Source organism: Saccopteryx leptura, chromosome 1, assembly GCF_036850995.1.
Source record: "Saccopteryx leptura isolate mSacLep1 chromosome 1, mSacLep1_pri_phased_curated, whole genome shotgun sequence".
NCBI classification, from domain to species: domain Eukaryota; kingdom Metazoa; phylum Chordata; class Mammalia; order Chiroptera; family Emballonuridae; genus Saccopteryx; species Saccopteryx leptura.
Window position 1 is genome coordinate 346,503,258 of NC_089503.1, and position 22,531 is coordinate 346,525,788.

The 22,531-nt window shown below is 39.5% G+C and overlaps 1 pseudogene; it reads right to left on the bottom strand.

Annotated features, from left to right (window-relative positions):
* Positions 1-12,297: 12,297 nt before the first annotated feature.
* LOC136390126 (small nucleolar RNA U3) lies at positions 12,298-12,394 on the bottom strand (annotated as a pseudogene).
* Between the last annotated feature and the right edge of the window lie 10,137 nt (positions 12,395-22,531).

Sequence of the window (22,531 nt, forward strand, 5' to 3'; positions counted from 1 at the left end):
ATTGTACTTGTCATTAATGACTGATTCTTTTTTATTATTTCTATGTCCTCTTTTATACTTGCTATCTCTTTATTTAGGTGTTTTTAATGACCATCTATTGTTCTAAGATCTTTGAGCATACTAAACAATCATTATTTTAAACTCTGCATCTAGTAATTTGGTTATATCTGACTCATTTAAGTCCTTTTCTGGGGATTTCTCTTGATTCATTTGGGTTGCATTTCTCTACTTTCCCATTTTGTCTGTGTATAAGAAGGGTGTGGCCACTGGAGTCCAATATATGTGGTCTCTGTGTTTTCTAGGTGTGGTCTGTCTGCAGCCCTGCCACCCCTCTCTGCTACTGCCTTGGGTGTTTGGGTATGGGCATTGCTGGCACTGTTTTTCTGAGTCTGTTGCTGCGGTTACCGCCTCTCCTCCATGGAATGGGCTGTGTTCATGTGCCCAGGTCTACAAGCCTCCGCAGCCTTAGCCTTCACCCTGCCCCTGCTGGTGGGGTTGTGAGCCATGCTAAGGGTCACAAGCCCTGGCAGCATGAGCAGGGCTGCGTACCTATGCTCAGCCACAGGTTCCTGGCTTTTGCTCTGCCCCCATAGGTAGAGCTGTGGTTGCACTTTGGGCTTCAAGCCCTGACTCCGCCGGCTGGACAGAGTTACGTGCCCACACTCAGCCAAGGGTCTCTGCCATTCCCTGGCTTTCGCCTTTTCCCTGTGGGCAGGATTGCAGGTTGGACTGCTCTTGCTTGCCAAGCCCTGGAGCTGGGTTGGGCCACTTTCGTGCATCCCCCCCACCCCCACCCCAGGCGAGACTGAGCTCACACTGGGCCTCAGTCGTTACCAGCCCGGCTTCTGCCCCTGCCGATCAGATTGTGCTTCCATGTCCTGCCACCGCTCGCCCTCCGGTGAGCCCTCTGCAGTGTGTGGGGGTGCTGCAGCTCATACCTCAGCACTCAGTACTGTTTTTCTGATGGCTCCCTCCTTCTAAGCGACTCTGCTCTGAGTGCTGTGGGAGAGCTTGTTTGGCTGGTGTCCTGCTTCCCTTTGCTGGTATTGCTGGTCCAGGAAAAATATTCACTTTAGATTTGGGGAGTGAATCTGCCCAGGTGTTAGGGTGGCTGTCCCTTAAACTTTTTCTTCCTGTGCCTCCTAGATTACACTCTTTTCCTGCTTCTCTGGTCCTCTCCTCTCTCCCATCCCCCAGAGCCCCAGGTGATTGGTTGTGATAGAGGTTTTCTTCGAAAATCCCTTTAAGAAGAATCCTGGGTGTGAGAAATCTGTCTCTTTCTCACAAACAGTATCTTGACTTGTTTTGCAGCTAAATACTGTCCATATGCTTCTTCTAGGCTCTGGGGCTGCAGGCTGGGGCTTTGTTCCTGGGGCCCAGGACCCTCCCCTCTCCACTAAACTCACTTCCTGCCATGCAAGTCTCTGGCCTGCCGTTTGCACCCAGGAGCTGGGCAGCCCTCTCTGCATTTCCGCTTTTCCTACCAGTCTCAGTGTGGCTTCTTCAGTGTTCCTTGGTTAAAGAGTCCTCTTAGTTTAGTCCAAAGTTGGTTTTTACAGATGATGGTTCTTAAAATTAAGTTGTAATCCACTTTGGTTCTGGTAGGTGGAGGTTGGTACGTCCGCCTATCCCATCACCATCTTGCCCTCCACCCCTTTTGCTTGCTTTGCAATCCACACCACAGGCATTCCTGTGCAAGGAATGAGGTACATTATACGAACAAATTACAGCAAGTGTACAAGTCATACAATTTCAACAATTACAAAGGTGCCCTTCACCATGTTTCTCTGATCACTTTCCCCAAAGTGGAAAATGTACTTGGAGCTTCTCTCCAACTGGATGGAAAGCTTCCTGGTGCAGGAGGCCTCCACCAGAGCTGTTCTCCCCCCACCCCCCATCAGGGTCTCTCACATTGTACAAAAGTTGCATTTCCATCCAACAAGGGAGCTGGTGCCCCTCTGGTCGCAGTCCAGGATTCAGTCCACGCACATGGGGCCTCAGGCCTTCCCCCTCATCCCTGCCATTTTGGCAGTTCTTAAGATGCTGCCCCAAGGCAATGGTGGCCAACTTCTCTACCTCTGCTCCCGAGAGCATGCTGCCATCCACCCCTAGGCCCCCCAATTGCAGCAAACCTTCCAGGGGCTTAGAAAGTACTTTTTGCTGCTGGGCTTTTACCTTCTGGAGTCTGCGGATGACAGCTTCAGCCTTTTCATCCTTAGAAGAGGAGCTGGAAATGCTTCTGCTGACTCAGAGCCACTCCGCCAGCATGGCTTCATCTTAGGCTCCTGCAGCTGCCAGCACTCGTGAAGCTGAACCCACAGTTGTTCCTCCAACAGCTACTTCTGCCAATGTTTAACTTCCGGGAAAAACTGCAACTCACGAACCAGTACAGCCTCCTTCTCCAGCATTTGCTTCACTTCCAGGATATGCATTTCTTTCTCCTGTGGCCATTTGAACTGCTGATGCTCAGTTTGCAGGCCTCAGATAGCCTCTTGCACAGAGCTCTTGGTTTCCTCTCCCAGGGATGTAAAAACTGCCAGCCCATGGTTCCCAAAAGGACAGCCATCTGGAACCATAACAACAGCCAGTCCTCTTCCCCACCCCTCAAGGGTGGTGGCAGTTCCATACCAATCTGATCCTAATTCTGCCACAAAATATGCCAGATGTAAGGCCAGTAGTCACAGCCATCGTGGCCATGTTGGTTCAGGTTCTAACTGGATTCAGGTAGATGGTAAAGAAACAGTGGGGCCAAAAAGTGGTGGGCCATTCCTTTACTAAAGTCTTGCACTGGCCAGTGAGCAAACATACCGAGCTCCCAAAGACCCTGACACATTCTCCAGTTCCACAACCAGGAGAATTTTCTCTGGTTTCTCCTAGAATTAAAGGCCCACTGGTCTTAGTGAAGCTCACAAAGACCCTCACTTCTGGTTCCCCATCGGCACACCACCTCTGCTCTGCACACACTGGCTTCTTCTTCAGGACTCTGCATTCTCTTTGCTCTCCCTGCAAAACATGGCTTCTTTGTCTCTTCTTCTTTTTCAAAACTTTCTGGCCCTGGCCGGTTGGCTCAGTGGTGGAGTGTCGGCCTGGCGTGCGGGAATCCCGGGTTCGATTCCCTGCCAGGGCACACAGGAGAAGCGCCCATCTGCTTCTCCACCCTTCCCCCTCTCCTTCCTCTCTTCTCTCTCTTCCCCTCCCACAGCTGAGGCTCCATTGGAGCAAAGATGGCCCGGGCGCTGGGGATGGCTCTGTGGCCTCTGCCTTAGGCACTAGAATGGCTCTGGATGTAACAGAGTGACGCCCCAGAGGGGCAGAACATCGCCCCCTGCTGGGCATGCCGGGTGGATCCCGGTCGGGCGCATGCGGGAGTCTGTCTGACTGCCTCCTCGTTTCCAGCTTCGGAAAACAAAAAACAAAACAAAAAAAAACTTTCTGACACAAAAACCTCTCCTCCAGCAAACATTAGCAAAACAATGGCCCTTCCAAAGCAGGAAGGTAATTTGCAATTTCACAGATCCACATATACCTGGTGCTGCCCAGCCTCCAATGCAAACTATAAGTGAGCAAACATAAAAATAATATTTTACAAACTTATTTGACCAACATGAAATCAAATAAGCTGTGTGTTCAACTTGGGCATATTATGTCTCTTATTAGTATTAAACAGCAGACTGCCATGTGGTCAGTCAGCATTTTAATCTCACACCTGCTCTAGGGCCTTCTACATCAAAGCCCAATTACATTTGTATTACTTGTTTTATACAGAATTTTCAGACACATGGGGTTCCTGCCTTGTCAATCAAAAATTTCTAAGGGAAAAACATGATCTAAGTACTGAACTCAGTATGAGTAAATCACTGATATCAAACAGTTTCAGAAAACTAATTATGCTTTCATCTTTTTAGTCTTAAAAAAGACTCATTTCTTATACAAATATGAAAAATCTAAGAGTTAGTTTGTTGAGGTCTGAAACTCAAACTCAGCCAATGCTATCAATCCTGAAAATATGTGAAATGATTAACGTGTTTTCACAGAGTTTGCCTGGGAAGTGAATAACAATAAGATGCCCCATAGGAAACTGGTGATTTGGGGAAATGGTGATTTGGGGGTGCTAAATGGAATTCCTTGATATAGATCCTGAGATGTGGAATATTCCTCAGATTTTTGGTACTATGAGGAATTAGGGATGTCTCTGCTTCTTCAATCTCCTACTAAGAACATCCAGTTTCCCTATGAGAGGAAAATTTAGTAGTAATGTTTGAAGCCATTTTTATTGAGATTACAGGAGCACTTTCTGGGGACATTGGCTCTTATAAGACAGTTTTCTATTTTCTGGTTACTTTGTGATACCTACCTCAGTGGGGTCACTAAATGTAAGTTTTACCAAAAGTAAAACCAGTGTAATCAATAGACTAATTAAATCCAGCTTTCATATTTGGGTACTTGGCCTTGTGGGAAGGGGAGGTGTTTTCAGACACTTAAAAAAAGCAGCTTAAGGAACCATTTGTAGATTTGAAAGAATATTCTCTGTTTAAGCAATAGCAAATAGTCTGGTTTTTAATAATATTGGGTCTGGGGACATGCAAGGAGGTCCGTAAAAGAGGGAAGTAGTAGTTCTAAATCTCTAGAATAAAATGTCTTTAAAGCAAAAATCACCTCCAACTTAAAGACCTTCTCAGCTGTGAACACTTTTGATCTTTTCCTTCACAATTTCTTCCCGTCAGTTCTATGCAGTTGGTAACTGAATTACTGTCGTAACTCTGGCTTTGTGTGATAGTCTTGGCATGGATATAGCCATGTAAATCATGTCCACACCTACATCTTGTTCTGTAACTTCCTTTTACTCTTTTACCTGAGGCTCTCTTGATTGAATCTCTTTTGCTTTTCAGATACTTTGATTTATTTTAGCTTGAAACCTAATGCCTTACGATTTGTTTACTAATTTCTGATTGTTTATATTGGATGTACAATAGTCACTCTCCCTGGCTTTCAGTACTGTCTTGGCTGGATTTTGCCCCCATTTTATCTCTACCTTCTCTGGGTTCTAGCCATATTCTGTCAAGCAGAATGAATTCTTCACATAACTTGCTATTGACTTCAACTCCTTGCATCCTGCTTTGCAGTATAATCTCTCCCTTTCTCTTTCTTTCTCTTTTCCCTCTTAAATTCCTCCAGGGAAAGGTCCAGTTGATCTTTGTACTTCACAGTATTGCATATAAAAATATTCAATAAGTGTTTATAAAGTTGAGTTCTATTCAAGAGTTGACATTTTAATTTCTTGCTCTATCCAATAACTCAAAGTACCGCATTACTTTTTACTCCTCATATTTATTAATGTATGATTAATTGTCAAATAAAATTGTATATATTTAAGGTTTACAACTTTGTTTTGATATATGTATACATTGTTAAATGATCATACAATTAAGCTAATTATATCTTTTATTTCATATAGTTACCTTTTTTTTGGTGATAACACTTAAGATCTGCACTCTGTACATTTTAGTTGTACAACATAATATTGTTAACTATACTTACATTACTGTACATTAGAGCTTTAAAACTTATTAATCTTGCATAAATAAACAATACTCTTTTACCAACATCTCCCCATTTCTCCATTTCCCTAGCTGCTAGACATCAACATTCTACTCTCTCTTTCAATGAGTTTGTCTATTTTAGATTTCCCATATATGTGAAATTATACAATAATTTGTTTTTCTATGACTGGCTTATTTTAATTAGCATGATATCCTCCAGGTTCATCCATGTTGTTGCAAATGGCAGGATCGCTGCTTTTTTTTTTTTTTTTTTTTTTTTTTTTTTTTTTACAGAGACAGAGTCAGAGAGAGGGATAGATAGGGACAGGCAGACAGGAATGGAGAGAGATGAGAAGTATCAATCATCAGTTTTTTGTTGTGACACCTTAGTTGTTCATTGATTGCTTTCTCATATGTGCCTTGACCGTGGGCCTTCAGCAGACTGAGTAACCCCTTGCTCAAGCCAGCGACCTTGGGTTCAAGCTGGTGAGCTTTGCTCAAACCAGATGAGCCGGCGCTCAAACTGGCGACCTCGGGGTCTCGAACCTGGGTCCTCAGCATCCCACTCTGACGCTCTATCCACTGTGCCACTGCCTGGTCAGGCGGGATCGCCTTCTTTTTAGTGGATAAATAATATTCTATATTTTGTATATAGCATACTGTATTTTCTTTTTTTTCTTCCCAGTTTTATTGAAATATAATTGACGTGCATTGCTCAAAGGTGTACAACATAATGATTTTTATACATTGCAAAATTATTACCACAATAAGTTTGATTAACATTCATTACTTCATGAAGTTACAAATTTTCTTCTTGAGAAGGGAACTTCTAAGATCTAATCTCCTAGTGACTTTCAAATATACACTACTGCATTGTTAACTATAGTCACCGTACTGTACATTACACCCCCAGAACTTGTTCATTTTATAACAGAAAGTTTGTACCTTTTGACCACTTTCACCCATTTTCCCCACATCCCACCCCATTCCTCTGGTAATCTGTTCTCCATATCTATGAGTTTATTATTATTTCTTTAAGATTCCATATAATCCTGACCTGTGGTGGCACAGTAGATAAAGCATCGACCTGGAACGCTGAGGTTGCCTGTTTGAAACCCTGCACTTGTCTAGTTAAGGCACATATGGGAGTTGATGCTTCCTACTCCTTCCCCCTTTCTCTCTCTCTTTCTCACTCTCACTCTCCCTCCTCTCTAAAATGAATACCCCCCCCCAAAACAACAAAAAGATTCCATATAAATGAGATCACACAATATTTGTCTTTCTCTTTCTGACTTACTTATTTTACTTAGCATAATGTCCTCAAGATTTATCCATGTTGTTGGTAATGGCAGGATTTCTTTATTTTTCATGACTTTATAATATTCTGTTCTATATATCCCAATTTTATTCATTCATATCTTGATGGACACTTAGGTTGTTTCTATGTTTTGGCTACTTTAAATAATGCTGAAATGAATATGAGGATGCATATATTTCTCCAACATAGATGATTTGTTTTCCTCAGATATATATTCAGAACCATATGATAGTTTTATTTTTAATTTTTTGAGGAACCTCCATACTGTTTACTATAGTGGAGGCTTCAATTTACATTCTCACCAACAGTGCATAAGGTTTCCTTTTTCTTCATATCCTCACCAACATTTGTTTTGTCTTTTGGATGATAGCCATTTTGGATAATCAGGTATGAGGTGATATCTCGTGGTTTTAATTTGCATTTCCCTGATGATTAGTGATGTTGAGCACTTTTTCAAGTATCTGTTAACCATTTGTATGTCTTCTTTGAGAAAATATCAATTCAGTAGTCTGCCCTTTTTAAAAATAAGATTTGTTTTTTTTCTTTTGAGTTGTATGAGTTATTTATTTTTATATTAACCACTTACCAGATATGTGATTTGAAAATATTTTCTCCTATTTAGAAGATTGCCTTTTCATTTTTTTAAATGGTTTTCTTTGTTGTGCAGAAGCATTTCAGTTTGTGATAGTTCCACTTGTTTATTTTTACTTTTGTAGACTTTACTTTTGGTATGAAATCTAGATTTTATTACCGAGACTGATATTAAGGAACTTACCCTCTATGGTTTCATCTAGGAGTATTATGGTTTCAGGTCTTACGCTCAAATCTTTATGGGTTGTTTTTTGTATATGGTGTAAGATAGTGGTCCAGTTTTATTCTTTTATATGTGGTTGTACATTTTCCCCAACACCACTTTTTTCTCCTTTTCATTGAATGTATTGGAGTGACACTGGTTAACAAAATTATAGATTTCAGGTACACTGTTCTACAACACATCATCTGTACACTGTATTGTGCCCAACACCATTTATTGAAGATACTATCTTTTGGCCATTGCATATTCTTGGCTCCTGTGTTATCAATTAACTTCCCATAATGCATGTTTTAATTTGGGGCTCCCTATTCTTTTTCATTTAGCTATGTATCTTTTTAATACCAATACATACTGTTCTAATTACTATAGATTTAAAATAGAGTTTCAAAAAGGTAGTGTGATGTCTACAGCTTTGTTCTTTTTCAAGAACAAACTGCTTTGGCTATTTGGGGTCTTTTGTGATTCTGTAAAAATTTTAAGATGTATTTTTCTATTTCTGTAAGGAATGACATTTAAATTTTGATAGGGATTATATTTAATATGTGGATTGTTTGGAGCAGTATGAACATATTCTATTGATTGATTTTCACAAGAGAGGAAGGGGGAAAGGGAGAGAGAGAGAAATGTTGGTTTGTTTTTTCACTTTCTTATACAATATCCAAGAATAAACTCAGATTATATTAAAAAATTAAATATAATACCAGAAACCATAAAACTCCTAGAAAAAGATATATGAAGTAAACTCTTTGATGTTGCTTTTAGTCACTTTTTTTTTTGGCTATGTCTTCTTTGATAAACAAAAGAAAAAATAAACAAATGGGACTACATTAAAGAGTTTTTGCACAGCAAAGGAAACCATCAACAAAAATCAAAAGAGATCCTACCAAAAGGAAGAAGATATTTGCCAAAAATACATCTAATAAGGACTTAGTGTCCAATACATATAAGGAAATCATACAACTTAACACTAAAACAAACTATGTGATTAAAAAATGAGCAAAGGATCTGAATAGATATTTCTTTGAAGAGAACATACAGATGGCCAATAAACATATGAAAAGTTGCTCAATATTACTAAACATCAGAGAAATGCAAATTAAAATTGCAATGAAATATCACCTCACATGTCAGAATGTCTATCATCAAGAAATCTACGGCCCTGGCCGGTTGGCTCAGTGGTAGAGCGTCGGCCTGGCATGCAGAAGTCCCGGGTTCGATTCCCAGCCAGGGCACACAGGAGAAGTGCCCATCTGCTTCTCCACCCCTTCCCCATCCTTCCACTCTCTCTCTCTTCCCCTCCCGCAGCCAAGGCTCCATTGGAGCAAAGATGGCCCGGGAGCTGGGGATGGCTCCTTGGCCTCTGCCCCAGGCGCTAGAGTGGCTCTGGTCACAACAGAGCGACGCCCCGGAGGGGCAGAACATCGCCCCCTGGTGGGAAGAGCGTCGCCCCCTGGTGGGCGTGCCGGGTGGATCCCGGTCGGGCGCATGTGGGAGTCTGTCTGACTGTCTCTCCCCATTTCTAGCTTCAGAAAAATACAAAAAAAAAGAAATCTACAAACATGCCTGGCTGGTTAGCTCCATGGGTTAAAGAAGTAGTCCCCAACCCCCGGACCACAGACCGGTAGCGGTCCGTGGGCCATTTGGTACCAGTCCACAGAGAAAGAATAAATAACTTACATTATTTCTGTTTTATTTATATTTAAGTCTGAACAATGTTTTATTTTTTAAAAATGACCAGATTCCCTCTGTTACATCCATCTCACACTTGACGCTTGTCTCGGTTACATGATACATTTATCCGTCCCACCCTAAAAGCCGGTCCATGAAAATATTTTCTGGCATTAAACTGGTCTGTGGCCCAAAAAAAGGTTGGGGACCACTGGGTTAAAGCATTGTCCTAAGACACAGAGGTTGTGGGTTGTATCACTGGTCAGGGCAGATACAAGGACAGGTTGATGTTTTTCTCTCTTTCTCTCTCTCTCCCTTCTCTCTGTAAAGTCAATAAATAAAATTTTAAAAAAGAAATCAACAAATAGAAAGTGTTGGCAAGGATGTGGAGAAAAGAGAAACCTTGTGCACTGTTGGTGGGCTTAGCAATTTGTGCAGTCTCTATGGAATACAGTACAGAGGTTCCTTAACAAGTTAAAAATAGAACTATCATATGACCCAGCAATTCTACTTTGAATAATTGAAGAAACCCAAAACACTAACTTGAAAAGACATGCGTATGCATATGCTCATTGCAGCATTGTTTACAGTGGCTAAGATATGGAAGCAATATAAATGTTCATCATTAGATAAATGGATAAAGAAAATGTGATACATACATATATGGCTACAAGCATAAAAACAATTTCTTTTGCTTTATGCCATTTAGAACATTTTATCACCATAAATTTTTCACCACAGGTGCCTTGGGAAATTGTGGTTAAATTTATACATTATTTTTATAATATCAGAACTGGAAAATCTTTTTTTTTTTGTTTTTTTTTTTTTTTGTTTTTTTTAGAAAAAATGATTTTCTTTAAAGGAGGACATAGTAAAGTCAATTATTTCAGAATATGGGTGATCAGTCTGTGAAACAACTGCTGGCTAAATTGAAGTGTGGCTATATAGCAAGGAAACTGATCACTTTTGTGTGGCTTGTGCAGGGCTCTGAAGGCAGTAGGTTGGAAAGGAGTGAGATGAGAGGCAAGGGATCCATTAATCATAACCATCGTCAACAAAAATGATGAAGTACTGAAATAAGGCAAGGAAGTGGGAATGGAGGAGAGGAGACTAAGATGATGGTATTGAAGAGGTGAAGGCATTTAATAGGCAGGAAATAGTGCTTATTTGTTTGAGCAGTAAGGAAAATGTAGAAAGTAAGAAGATGCCATGATTTTGACTTGGGCAAATGAATGGATGGCGATAACATTTGTTGAGCCAGAGAGGGAAGGAGAGGAGGGAGTAGTTTTTGAGCTTAGATATGTTCAGTTGTAGATTCCTGAAAAGAACCTAGGTACAAGAATCCACTATGTAGTTAGGTATAGGAATTTATAGCTAAGAAAAAAAATTCTATGAGGAATTTGAATTAGAATAAGAGTTACATACATTTTTATTTTTCGATAGCTTTTAACATACACACACACATACACACAGAAAAAGATTAAGAATGTGTGAATTTGTGTCCTTCATTTAAAAAATGGTTATTTATAGATTTAAACAATGGCATGTTGGCAACCGCATTATTATTATTTTTTACAAAACTTTTTATTTGTGTATAGCATATACACAAAATTTTCAGTGGACTTTTTAAAAGTAGCATAGCCATGTAACTAGTCTTCAGATAAAGAAACAGAACATTCTGATCCCCTCAGAAGACTCCACCTATCCCCTTTCAGACATGACGTCTCTCAAGAATAACCACCATGTGAGATTAGCGTGGTCTGTTTTGAATTTTTAATAAACAGAATAGTACAGTATGCAACATCTAGTGTCTGGCTTTTTTTGCCCAAACTGATATTTTTGAGAGTCATTCATGTTGTTGCATGTAGTTGCAGTTTTCTTTTCTGTTCAGTTCTTTTCTAAGTGAGAGGAAGGGTGATAGTGAGATAGACTCCTGCATGCACCTTGACCGGTAACCCCCATCTGGGGCTGATGCTTGAATCAACTGAGCTGTCCTTAGCACCCGGGCCAATGCTTGAACCAATGGAGCCTCTGGCTGTGAGAGGGAAAGAGAAAGAGAAGGGGGAGAGGGAGGGGAAGAGAAGCAGATGGTCACTTCTCATGTGTCCCTGACTGGGGATTGAACTGGGGATGTCTGCAGGCCAGGCTGATGCTCTACCCAATGAGCAAACTGGCCAGGGCCACAGCTGTTCATTTTCATGGCAACATAATGTTTCATGTAACTATACTCGATTTATTCATTCTACAACTGATAGACATTTGATAAGGCAGCGTTATTTTTAGGGAGGTAGGTGAAGTTGAAACTGTCATGCTAAGTGAAAGATGATAAATGGTGGACTCAAAGTATCTTCAGAAATAGTGAAGAAGAGGACTGGATTTCTGCAGCCATATGGGGTGGGAGATTTACCTGGAAATTAAAGAAATCTGACTGAGGAGGATTTGAAACCTGGGGATGCTCTGGTTAAAAATAGTTACATTTCTGAAATCAATACCAAGGGGTAACTAAAGAAAAGTCTATCAATAGATTTTTCTCTCTTTCTAAAGAATATATAAGTAAATCACAAATAACATGAAGAGGCTTTGTTTTTCTCTTGTCATTTGGGACTTGGTGTTTCCTATGTCGGGATAAAAAATGAATTTATTTTGAAAAATCATTTAAAAAATTTATCTTCTAAGTCTTGTGTTTGAGGTCCAGAGGCCCAAGACAATGATGGCTTGGAATTAAAAAAAAACTTTGGATATTTTTTTACTATTATTATAAAATCATTAAGAGACTGGAGGAATTACTAAAGTGCTTTAGTTTTACTATACTGTGTTTTGTAGGGTGTATTGTAGTTGTGGATTGGGAAGTTGCAAAGACTTGATGTTCCTCACATATATAAACATGTAAAGGACTAAAGACATATTCTCTGGAGAACCCAAAGAAAACCCCCAAAACCCTAGAAAGAATATTTCAATCTTTATTACTCATGTTTCAAAGAGCTATCGATTGCAATATTTACTGATACATGTCATGTATCAAACTATAGAAATGATCCCTGAAAGTATAGTCTTACATGTCATGTATCAATCCAGGTCTGCTTGACTGATTTCCATATGATGAACCATACTTGTGCTCTTGGAATAAATCCCACTTGATCATGTTGTATTATAATTTTTTTAATGTGCTATTGTATTTGATTTGCTACTATTTTGTTTAGAATTTTTGCATCTGTATTCATTAGAGATACCGGTCTGTAGTAATCTTTTTTTGTGTTGTCCTTGCCAAATTTTTGTATGAGTGTTATGTTGGCCTCATAAAATGTGTTGTAGAATATTGCTTTTTCTACTTTTTGGAAGACTTTCAGAAGGATAGGTACTAAATATTCTTTGAATGTTGGATAGAATTCACTAATGTAGCCATCTGGTCCTGGACTTTTATTTTTAGGGAGGTTTTTGATAGTTGTTTCTATTTCCTCCCTGCTTATGGGTCTCCTTAGGTTTTCCACTTTGTGACTCAGTCTAGGAATATTGTACAGTTTTAGGAGTTTATCCATTTCCTCTGTGTTGTTATATTTGGTGGCATATACTCTTTCATAATATTCTACTTTGATCCTTTGTATACCTATGATGCCTGTGGTAATTTCTCCTCTTTCATTTTGGATTTTGTTTATAGGAGTTTGTTTCTTTGGATTTTATTTGCTTGGAGAATTATTTTCCATCCTTCCACTTTGAATCTACTTTTGTCCTTGCAGCTTAGGTGTATCTCTTGAAGGAGCATATGGTTGGGTTTTGCTTTTTGATTCAATCTGCCACTCTGTGCCTCTTTATTGGTGAGTTCAGTCCATTTACATTTAGGGTCATTATTGACACTTGAGGATTTCCTATAACCATTTTATATTTTGTTTTCTGGTAGCTCTGTGTCTTGTTTGGTTCTTCTCTTTTGCGCTTCTGTCAGTTGTCTTTGTTTGATGTTATTCCATACTTCTTTCCCCTGTTCTTTTTTCTAAGCTATGTGTTTCAGTAGTGGTTTTTTCATGGGTGGTTACCATTAGGTTATTAATAAAAAGATGTTCATATGTTCAAAAGTCCTTTGTCTTATGGAGTGCCCCTGAACTCCATCCTTCTATTCTACTGCAGATCTTTAGCCTGTCCCCTTTTATGTTAATGTTGTCACAGCTTATCCTTGTTTTTATTGCAACCTTGTTGGAGCTTTTACTTGTAGTTTTAATTTGTTAAGTCTTTGTGTCTGGTCGAATAACCCCCTTGAGTATTTCCTGCACTGGGGGTTTTCTGGTGATAAATTCCCTCAGCTTCTGTGTGTCTGTAAAAATTTTTATTTCTCCTTCATATTTGAAGGATAATTTTGATGGATTTAATGTCCATGGTTGGTAATTCCTCTCTTTCAGTTCTTTGTATGTTTGGGTCCTCTCTCTTCTGGCTTGAGAGTTTCTGCTGAGAAGTCTGATGATAACCTAATGGGATTTCCTATATATGTTATTTTCTTCTTTTCCCTAGCTACTTTTATGATTCTTTATTTGTCATTGATTTTTGACCATTTTATTATGATGTGCCTTGGAGTAGGTCTCTTTGGTAACTCGGCATTCTGTTTGCTTCTTGGATTTGAGACTCTAATTCTTTCTATAGGCTTGGGAAACTCTCATGAATTATTTGTTTGATTAGGCTCTCCATTCCCTTCTCCCTCTCTTCTTCTTCTGATATACCCATTATTCCTATACTGCTCTTTCTGTTGGAGTCAGACAATTCTTGCAGAGCTTTCTCTTTTTTTAATTCATGAGTCTCTTTCCTCTTCTCTTTGTAGTATCTCTGGTTGTCTGTTTTTGATGTCACTGATTTTCTCCTCTATCTGTCTTGTTTTATTAGCTAAACTTGGTACCTCAGTGTTCAAATCATGTACTGAATTCTTCATCTCTGTTTTTAAAGTTTCAGTGTCCTTGGTGAGGTGTTTGTTTTGTTCATTAATTTGTTTTCTGAGCTCATTAAGTTGCCTATTGGTGTCTTCTCATATCTCATTGAGTATTTTCGGAACTTCAATTCTGAATTCTCAATTATTTAACTCCAAGCTTTCCATGTGATTAAGATTTTTCTCTGGAGATTAAAAAATTTTTTTTTCTGAACTACTTCTTTATCTTATGTGGCCATGGTGTTCGAGTTCTTCTTCCTTGATGACATTTGAGAGTGCTATTGTTAAGAATCCTAACAAAAAACAACTGAAAAAATAAAAAATATTTAATTAAAAATTTAAAAAATATAATAAAAATATCAAAATTTAAGAAATTATGACAAGAAGAAAAGCCACAGAACAAAGGATTGAAAACAAACAACAAAAAATCAAAAACAGAACACCCACAAAAATAAGAATAAAATATATAAAAAATTTAAAATTATTTTATTTATTTTATTTTTTTATTAATTTTAATGGGGTGACATTGATAAATCAGGGTACATATGTTCAGAGAAAACACTTTCAGGTTATTTTGACATTTGATTATGCTGTATTCCCATCACCCAAAGACAAATTATCTTCCGTCACCTTCTAACTGGTTTTCTTTGTGCCTCTCCCCTCCCCCAACCCCTCCCTCTCCTCCCCCCCACTCCATAACCACCACACTCTTGTCCATGTCTCTGAGTCTCATTTTTATGTCCCACCTATGTATGGAATAATATAGTTCTTAGTTTTTTCTGATTTACTTATTTCGCTCAGTATAATGTTATCAAGGTCTATCCATGTTGAAAATGATCTGATGTCATCATTTCTTATGGCTGAGTAGTATTCCATACTATATATGTAACAAAGCTTTTTAATCCACTCGTCCACTGATGGACAGTTGGGCTGTTTCCAGATTTTCGCTTTTGTGTATAATGCTGCCATAAACATGGGGGTGCATTTCTTCTTTTGAAACAGCGCTATGGTGTTCTTGGGGTGTGTTCCTTAACGTGGAATAGCTGGGTCAAAAGGCAGTTCGATTTTTAATTTTTTGAGGAATCTCCATACTGTTCTCCACAGTGGCTGCACCAGTCTGCATTCCCACCAGCAGTGCAGGAGGAATCTCTTTTCTCCACATCCTCACCAGCACTTATTCTGTATTGTTTTGTTGATGAGTGCCATTCTGACTGGTGTAAGGTGATATTTCATTGTGGTTTTAATTTGTATTTCACTAATGATTAGTGATGTTGAGCATTTTTTCATATGCCTATTGGCCATCCATATGTCCTCTTTGGAGAAGTGTCTATTCATTTCTTTTGCCCATTTTTTTTTGTTTTTCAATGTTGACTTTTTTTTTATTATAAATAAATTTTTATTTTAATGGGGTGACATCAATAAATCAGGGTACATATATTCAAAGAAAACATTTCCAGGTTATCTTGTCATTTAGTTCTGTTGCATACCCATCACCCAAAGAGAGATCGTCCTCCGTCACCCTCTATCCAGTTTTCTTTGTACCCCTCCCCCTCCCCCTCTCTCTCCTTCCCTCTCCCCACCCCCCGTAACCACCACACTCCTGTCCATGTCTCTTAGTCTCATTTTTATGTCTCACCAATGTATGGAATCCTGCAGTTCTTGTTTTTTTCTGATTCACTTATTTCACTCCGCATAATGTTATCAAGATTCCATCATTCTGCTGTAAGTGATCCGATGTCATTATTTCTTCTAGCTGAATAGTATACCATGGTGTATATGTGCCCCATCTTCTTTATCCAGTCTTCTATTTTTTTTTTACAGTGATTAAAAGCCTTTAAGCAAACTCTTGGCCAATACAGCAAGAATCCATAAAAGAGTAGTGTCCTTAACATGTTCTCCAAGTCCAAGTTGGCCCCATCACCATGCCAAATCCCTGAAAAATGCAACCCAACCACAGTTCAGTCTGTTAGGAGCTGTCACAGGGAGCAGGAGTCCAGGAAAAGTCCACATGGCACTGGAGTTGTCACGATTCTATACTTTGCAGCTCCTGTCCAAGTCCCAATGACCGCTGCTTCTAGCTGGTAATGATTCAGGTAGACTGGAAAAGCCATTTGCAGCATGCGTGGATATGGAGCTTCTGTTCTCCTCTGCCTGGAGAGATGAGACCAGGTTGCTTTTCCCTGGAGCTCTGCGACTGTGGCATGGTAAAGAGAACCTTGGGACACACTAAGCTGGGTGGCAAAGGTAGATTCATAATAGAAGTTGGCAAAAGGGGGAAAGAGAGCTCTAAATTGGGAGTAGGTCCCAGCCTGAAATATGGGTGGGGCATTGAGGTAGGAGGGATAAAGGAAACACTATATATTAAGCAAAGCAGCAGAAAGTAGGACTATCAACACCCACAACAGAGATCTTTGAGGGAAGAATAAAAAACCTGACTATTCAGGCAAAACATAGTTAAGTGGCCCTTGTGCAAATGAGATCAGTTTACCTGCTTCTTGGAAGAAATACCCTAGTATCACTCATCCACAGTGTCGTAGATACGGCCGATGGCCTTGGGCACCTTCAGCCTTCAGTGGCAAACCCCAGCTTTCTGGGCAAGGTTAGGTCATAGGTGGCGGGAGCAGGGCTGGAAGAGACTGAACCCTCCCTTAGAGGAGCGAGGGGGAAGCCTACCTTCCAGTGTCCCTGTTTCCTCACAGCAGAAGCATGTAAGCCTGGCAGGCTTTAGCTCAATGACCTTCCTTTCCACTATTAAAGCAGGACCCAGATGGCATCCTATGAGACCCCTTTGGGGCATTGGAGCCTTTAAGGGTGTATCCTAAAAGCTGGTAGTTCCCCTGATCTCTATTGGGCTTTTTCTGCCTCTAGGTATCTTAAAAGCCATGCTCAGAAGATCTCGCTGAGGGGTTTGAGGATCCCCATCTGCCTATATAAATCTTTTCCATATATCTGCAGCTATTTGGAAAAAGACAAAACAGTGTTATTAGCTGGATCTAATAAAGAAGGTAGTAGTTTGCAGGTGAAAAAGATTTGGTGTCTCCTGTTCATCAGCATTCAAAAGAAATGTAAATCTTTTTTAAGTAAAAAGTATGATATGGTAGACCCGTAGGAGTTCCAGGATATGACTACCCCCTTAAAAAATTTTTTTTTTAATTGACCTTAAAATGTTTGCTGAGTACACTTTAATAATACCTTAACTTTAAAGTTTGTAAGCATGACAAAATACAGTGAATGCTTTTGCTCCATATGCAGGAGCATTTTCAGTTTAGCCAGTTTAGGAAATCCAATAATAGAACAATGCATACAGACAACGAGCTATAACATGCTTAGCAGCCTCTCCTGTTCTGACAAAGGTTACTATAGATCCGGAATATGTATCCACTGTAATGTGTACATACAACTGTTTGCCAAATGAAGGTATATGAGTAACATCCATCTGCCAATGTTGTCCTGGTAGGGGTCCTTGAGGGTTAACTCTAAATGAAGGGGCAGTATAGGACTCCTTGGACAGGATTTCCCAATCTGCCATGCTGCTTCCCGAGAAAGTTGAAATTGTTTACACCAGGCTGCAGCATTCTGGTGATGAATAGTATGAGACTGACTTGCTGGGTCTGTCATGGTTGCTCTATATAATTTTCTTTTGGGTAGTTTGATCAACAAGGGCATTCCTAGGCCCTGGCCGGTTGGCTCAGTGGTAGAGCCTTGGCCTGGTGTGCAGGATTCCGGGTTCGATTCCCAGTCCGAGCACACAGAGAAGCGCCCATCTATTTCTCCACCCCTCCCCCTCTCCTTCCTCTCTGTCTCTCTCTTCCCCTCCCGTAGCCAAGGCTCCAGGCAAAGCCACCCCGGGCACTAAGGATGGCCCCATGGCCTCTGCCTCAGTCACTAGAATGGCTCTGGTTGCAACAGAGCAACACCCCAGATGGGCAGAGCATTTCCCCCTGGTAGGCATGCCAGGTGGATCCCGGTCAGGCACATGCGGGAGTCTGTCTGACTGCCTCCCCATTTCCATCTTCAGAAAAATACAAAAAATAAATAAATAAAAGAAAAAATACAACAATAAAAAAAATAAAGAAAAGAAAAGAGAAAGAAAAAAAAAAAGGGCATTCCCTTGTGCTAAAGCTCCAGGGAGCATGAAGTGAGCTTGAGTATGTCCTATGAAACATGGAGCTCTATGTTGACATATAAATCTTTGAAGAAGGAGGAACTGCTGAACTAGTTCATCAGCATTTGTCCCTAAGACAGTAGTCTTTATAGTGGAAACACCATAAGTAAATATTTGCTGTCTGTCTATACATTAAAGGGGGAATATGGCAAATGCTGAAAAGCCATGATCTTTGTGCCCCTCCTCTCCCCCAACCCCCTCCCTCTCCTCCCCCCACCCTGTAACCCCAACACTGTTGTCCATGTCTCTGAGTCTCATTTTTATGTCCCACCTATGTATGGAATAATATAGTTCTTAGTTTTTTCTGATTTACTTCTTTCGCTCAGTATAATGTTATCAAGGCCCATCCATGTTGTAAAAGATCCTATGTCATCATTTCTTATGGCTGAGTAATATTCCATAGTATATATATACCAAAGCTTTTTAATCCACTCATGCTCTGATGGACACTTGGGCTGTTTCCAGATCTTTGCTATTGTGAACAATGCTGCCATAAACACGGGGGTGCATTTCTTCTTTTCAAACAGTGCTATGGTGTTCTTGGGGTATATTCCTAACAGTGGTATAGATGGGTCAAAAGGCAGTTCGATTTTTATTTTCTTGAGGAATCTCCATACTGTTTTCCACAGTGGCTGCACCAGTCTGCATTCCCACCAGCAGTGCAGGAGGGTTCCCTTTTCTCCACATCCTCACCAGCACTTATTCTGTGTTGTTTTATTGATGAGTGCCATTCTGACTGGTGTGAGGTGATATCTCATTGTGGTTTGAATTTGCATTTATCTAATCATTAGTGAAGTTGAACATTTTTTCATATGCCTATTGGCCATCTGTGTGTCCTCTTTGGAGAAGTGTCTATTCATTTCTTTTGCCCATTTTTGGATTGGATTGTTTGTCTTCCTGGTGTTAAGTTTTACAAGTTCTTTATAAATTTTGATTATTAACCCCTTATCAGATGCAATGTCAAATATATTCTCCCATTGTGTAGTTTGTCTTTTTATTCTGTTCTTATTGTCTTTAGCTGTGCAGAAGCTTTTTAGTTTGATAAAGTCCCAATTGTTTATCCTGTCTTTTATTTCACTTGCCTGTGGAGACAAATCGGCAAATATATTGCTGTGAGAGATGTCAGAGAGCTTACTGCCTATGTTTTCTTCTAAGATGCTTATGGTTTCACGGCTTACATTTAAGTCTTTTATTCATTTTGAGTTTATTTTTGTGAGTGGTGTAAGTTGGTGGTCTAGTTTCATTTTTTTGCAGGTTACTGTCCAATTTTCCCAACACCATTTGTTGAAGAGGCTGTCTTTACTCCATTGTATTTCCTTACCTCCTTTGTCAAATATCAGTTGTCCAGAAAAGTGTGGGTTTATTTCTGGGTTCTCTGTTCTGTTCCATTGATCTATGTGCCTGTTCTTATGCCAGTACCATGCTGTTTGAGTACAATGGCCTTATAATATAACTTGATATCCGGAAGTGTGATACCTCCCACTTTATTCTTCCTTTTCAAGATTGCTGAGGCTATTCGTGTTCTCTTTTGGTTCCATATAAAATTTTGGAATATGTGTTCTATATCTTTGAAGTAAGTCATTGGTATTTTAATCGGTATTGCATTGAATTTATAAATTGCTTTGGGTAATATAGACATTTTAATGATGTTTATTCTTCCTAACCATGAGCACGGTATATGCCTCCACTTATTCGTATCTTCCCTGATTTCTTTTATCAATGTTTTATAATTTTCCAAGTACAAGTCTTTACTCTCCTTGGTTAGATTTATTTCTAGGTATTTTATTTTTTTGGTTGCAATGGTAAAAAGGATTGATTCCTTGATTTCTCTTTCTGACAGTTCATTATTAGTGTATAAAAATGCCTCTGATTTCTGTGTATTGATTTTATATCCTGCCACCTTGCTGAATTTATTTATCAGGTCTAGTAGTTTTTTGACTGAGATTTTAGGGTTTTCTATATACAATATCATATCATCTGCAAATAATGATAGTTTTACTTCTTCTTTTTCAATTTGGATGCCTTTTATTTTTCTTGTTTGATTGCTATGGCTAGGACTTCCAGAACTATGTTGAAGAAGAGTGGTGAAAGGGGGCACTCCTGCCTTGTTCCTGATCTTAAAGGGATTGCTTTTAATTTTTGCCCATTGAGTATGATGTTGGCTGTGGGTTTGTCATTGATGGCCTTTATCATGTTGAGGTATGTACCCTGTATTCCCACTTCGGTGAGAGTTTTGATCATGAATGGGTGCTGGATTTTATCAAATGCTTTTTCTGCTTCTTTTGAAATTATCATGTGGTTTTTCTCCTTCCTTTTGTTTATGTGATGAATCACGTTGATTGATTTGCAAATATTTTACCAGCCTTGCTTCCCAAGAATAAATCCTACTTGATCATGGTGTATGATTTTTTTCATATATTGCTGGATTCAGTTTGCTAATACAGTGATACCTCGGTTCTCGAACATAATTCGTTCCGGGAGAACGGTTGAGAACCAAATTGTTCGAGAACCGAAACAATGAAACCCATAGGAAATAATGGAAACTGGATTAATTTGTTCCAAGCCCCAAAAATATGCCTATTTACTGGTGCTTTCTCACAAATAACGACTTCATTGATGCTGTCACCTGCTAACTCTTTTTCTTTAATGAAAATAAGAAGCAGCTTCTCCATTTCCTCCATTATCTGAGGCCTTTGCTTTGTTAACAATGTAACACCTTTGGCAACATTGGCAGCCTTTATAACAGCTTTATTCTTAAGGAAAGTTGAGATAGTAGATCTTGGCATGCCATACTCAGCAGACAGATCTGAAACACGTGTGCCCTGTTCATATTTGGCAATGATTTCTTTTTTCAGCTCAATCGTTGTTCTCACAGCTTTCCGCTTACCTTTGTCTGCATTACCACTTCTGGCTTTCTTTGGACCCATGTCTAAGGGTTAAATTCAGTGTACAAAGCGTGCACAAAGCGTGAGTCTCTCCACAAAGCGTGAGTCTCACCACAAAGCGTGACTCTCACCACAAAGCGTGACTCTCTCCACAAAGCGTGACTCTCTCCACAAAAACGTGATTCTCTCTCTCCACAAAGCGTGACAAAGCGTGACTCACACTGATGACGCAGGCAAGGCGCGCTCGGCCGAATGAACGCCATTCGGCTCAACTCGGCTAATCTCGGACGTTCGAGTTCCAAATATTTGTTTGGATTCCAAGACAAAATTTTCTCGAATTTCCTGGTCGAATACCGATTTGGTCGAAAGTCAAGGCGTTCGAGAACCGAGGTATCACTGTATTTTGTTGAGGATTTTAGCATTTAGATTCATCATGGATATTGGCGTATAATTTTCTTTCTTTGTGTTGTCTTTGCCTGGTTTTGGAATCGGAATTATGCTCACCTCATAAAAGGAGCTTGGAGGTCTTTCTTCCTCTCGAATTTTTTGAAATAGCTTGAGAAGGATAGGAGTTAGTTCTTCTTTGAATATTTGGTAGAATTCACTTGTGAAGCCATCAGGCCCAGGACTTTTCTTTTTTGGGAGTTTTTTTTGATAACTTTTGATCTCATTTGTTGTAATCAGTCTGTTTAGGTTTTCTGATTCTTCCAGATTAATTTTTGGAAGATTATATGTTTCAAGGTATTTGTCCATTTCATCTAGGTTGTCTAGTTTTTTGGTGTACAGTTCTTCATAGTATTTTCTCACAATATTTTGTATTTCTGTTGTGTCAGTTATTTCTCCACTCTCATTTGTAATTTTATTTATTTGAGTCCTCTCTTATTTTTCTTGGTGAGTCTGTTTAAAGGTTCATTGATATTGTTTCTTTTTAAAGAACCAGCTCCTGGTTTCATTGATCCTCTGTATTGTTTCTTTAACCTCTAGGTCATTTAATTTTGCTCTGATCTTTATTATTTCATTCCTTCTACTAGCTCTGGGCTTTACTTGCTGTTCTTTTTCTAGTTCTTTTAGTTGCAGGGTCAAGTTGTTTATTTGAGCTTTTTCTAGCTTTTTAAGGTATGCCTGTAATGCTATGAACTTCCCTCTCAGGAGTGCTTTTGCTGTGTCCCATAAATTTTGAGTTGAGGTATGCTCATTATCGTTTGTTTCTAGGAATTTTTAAATTTCTTGTTTGATTT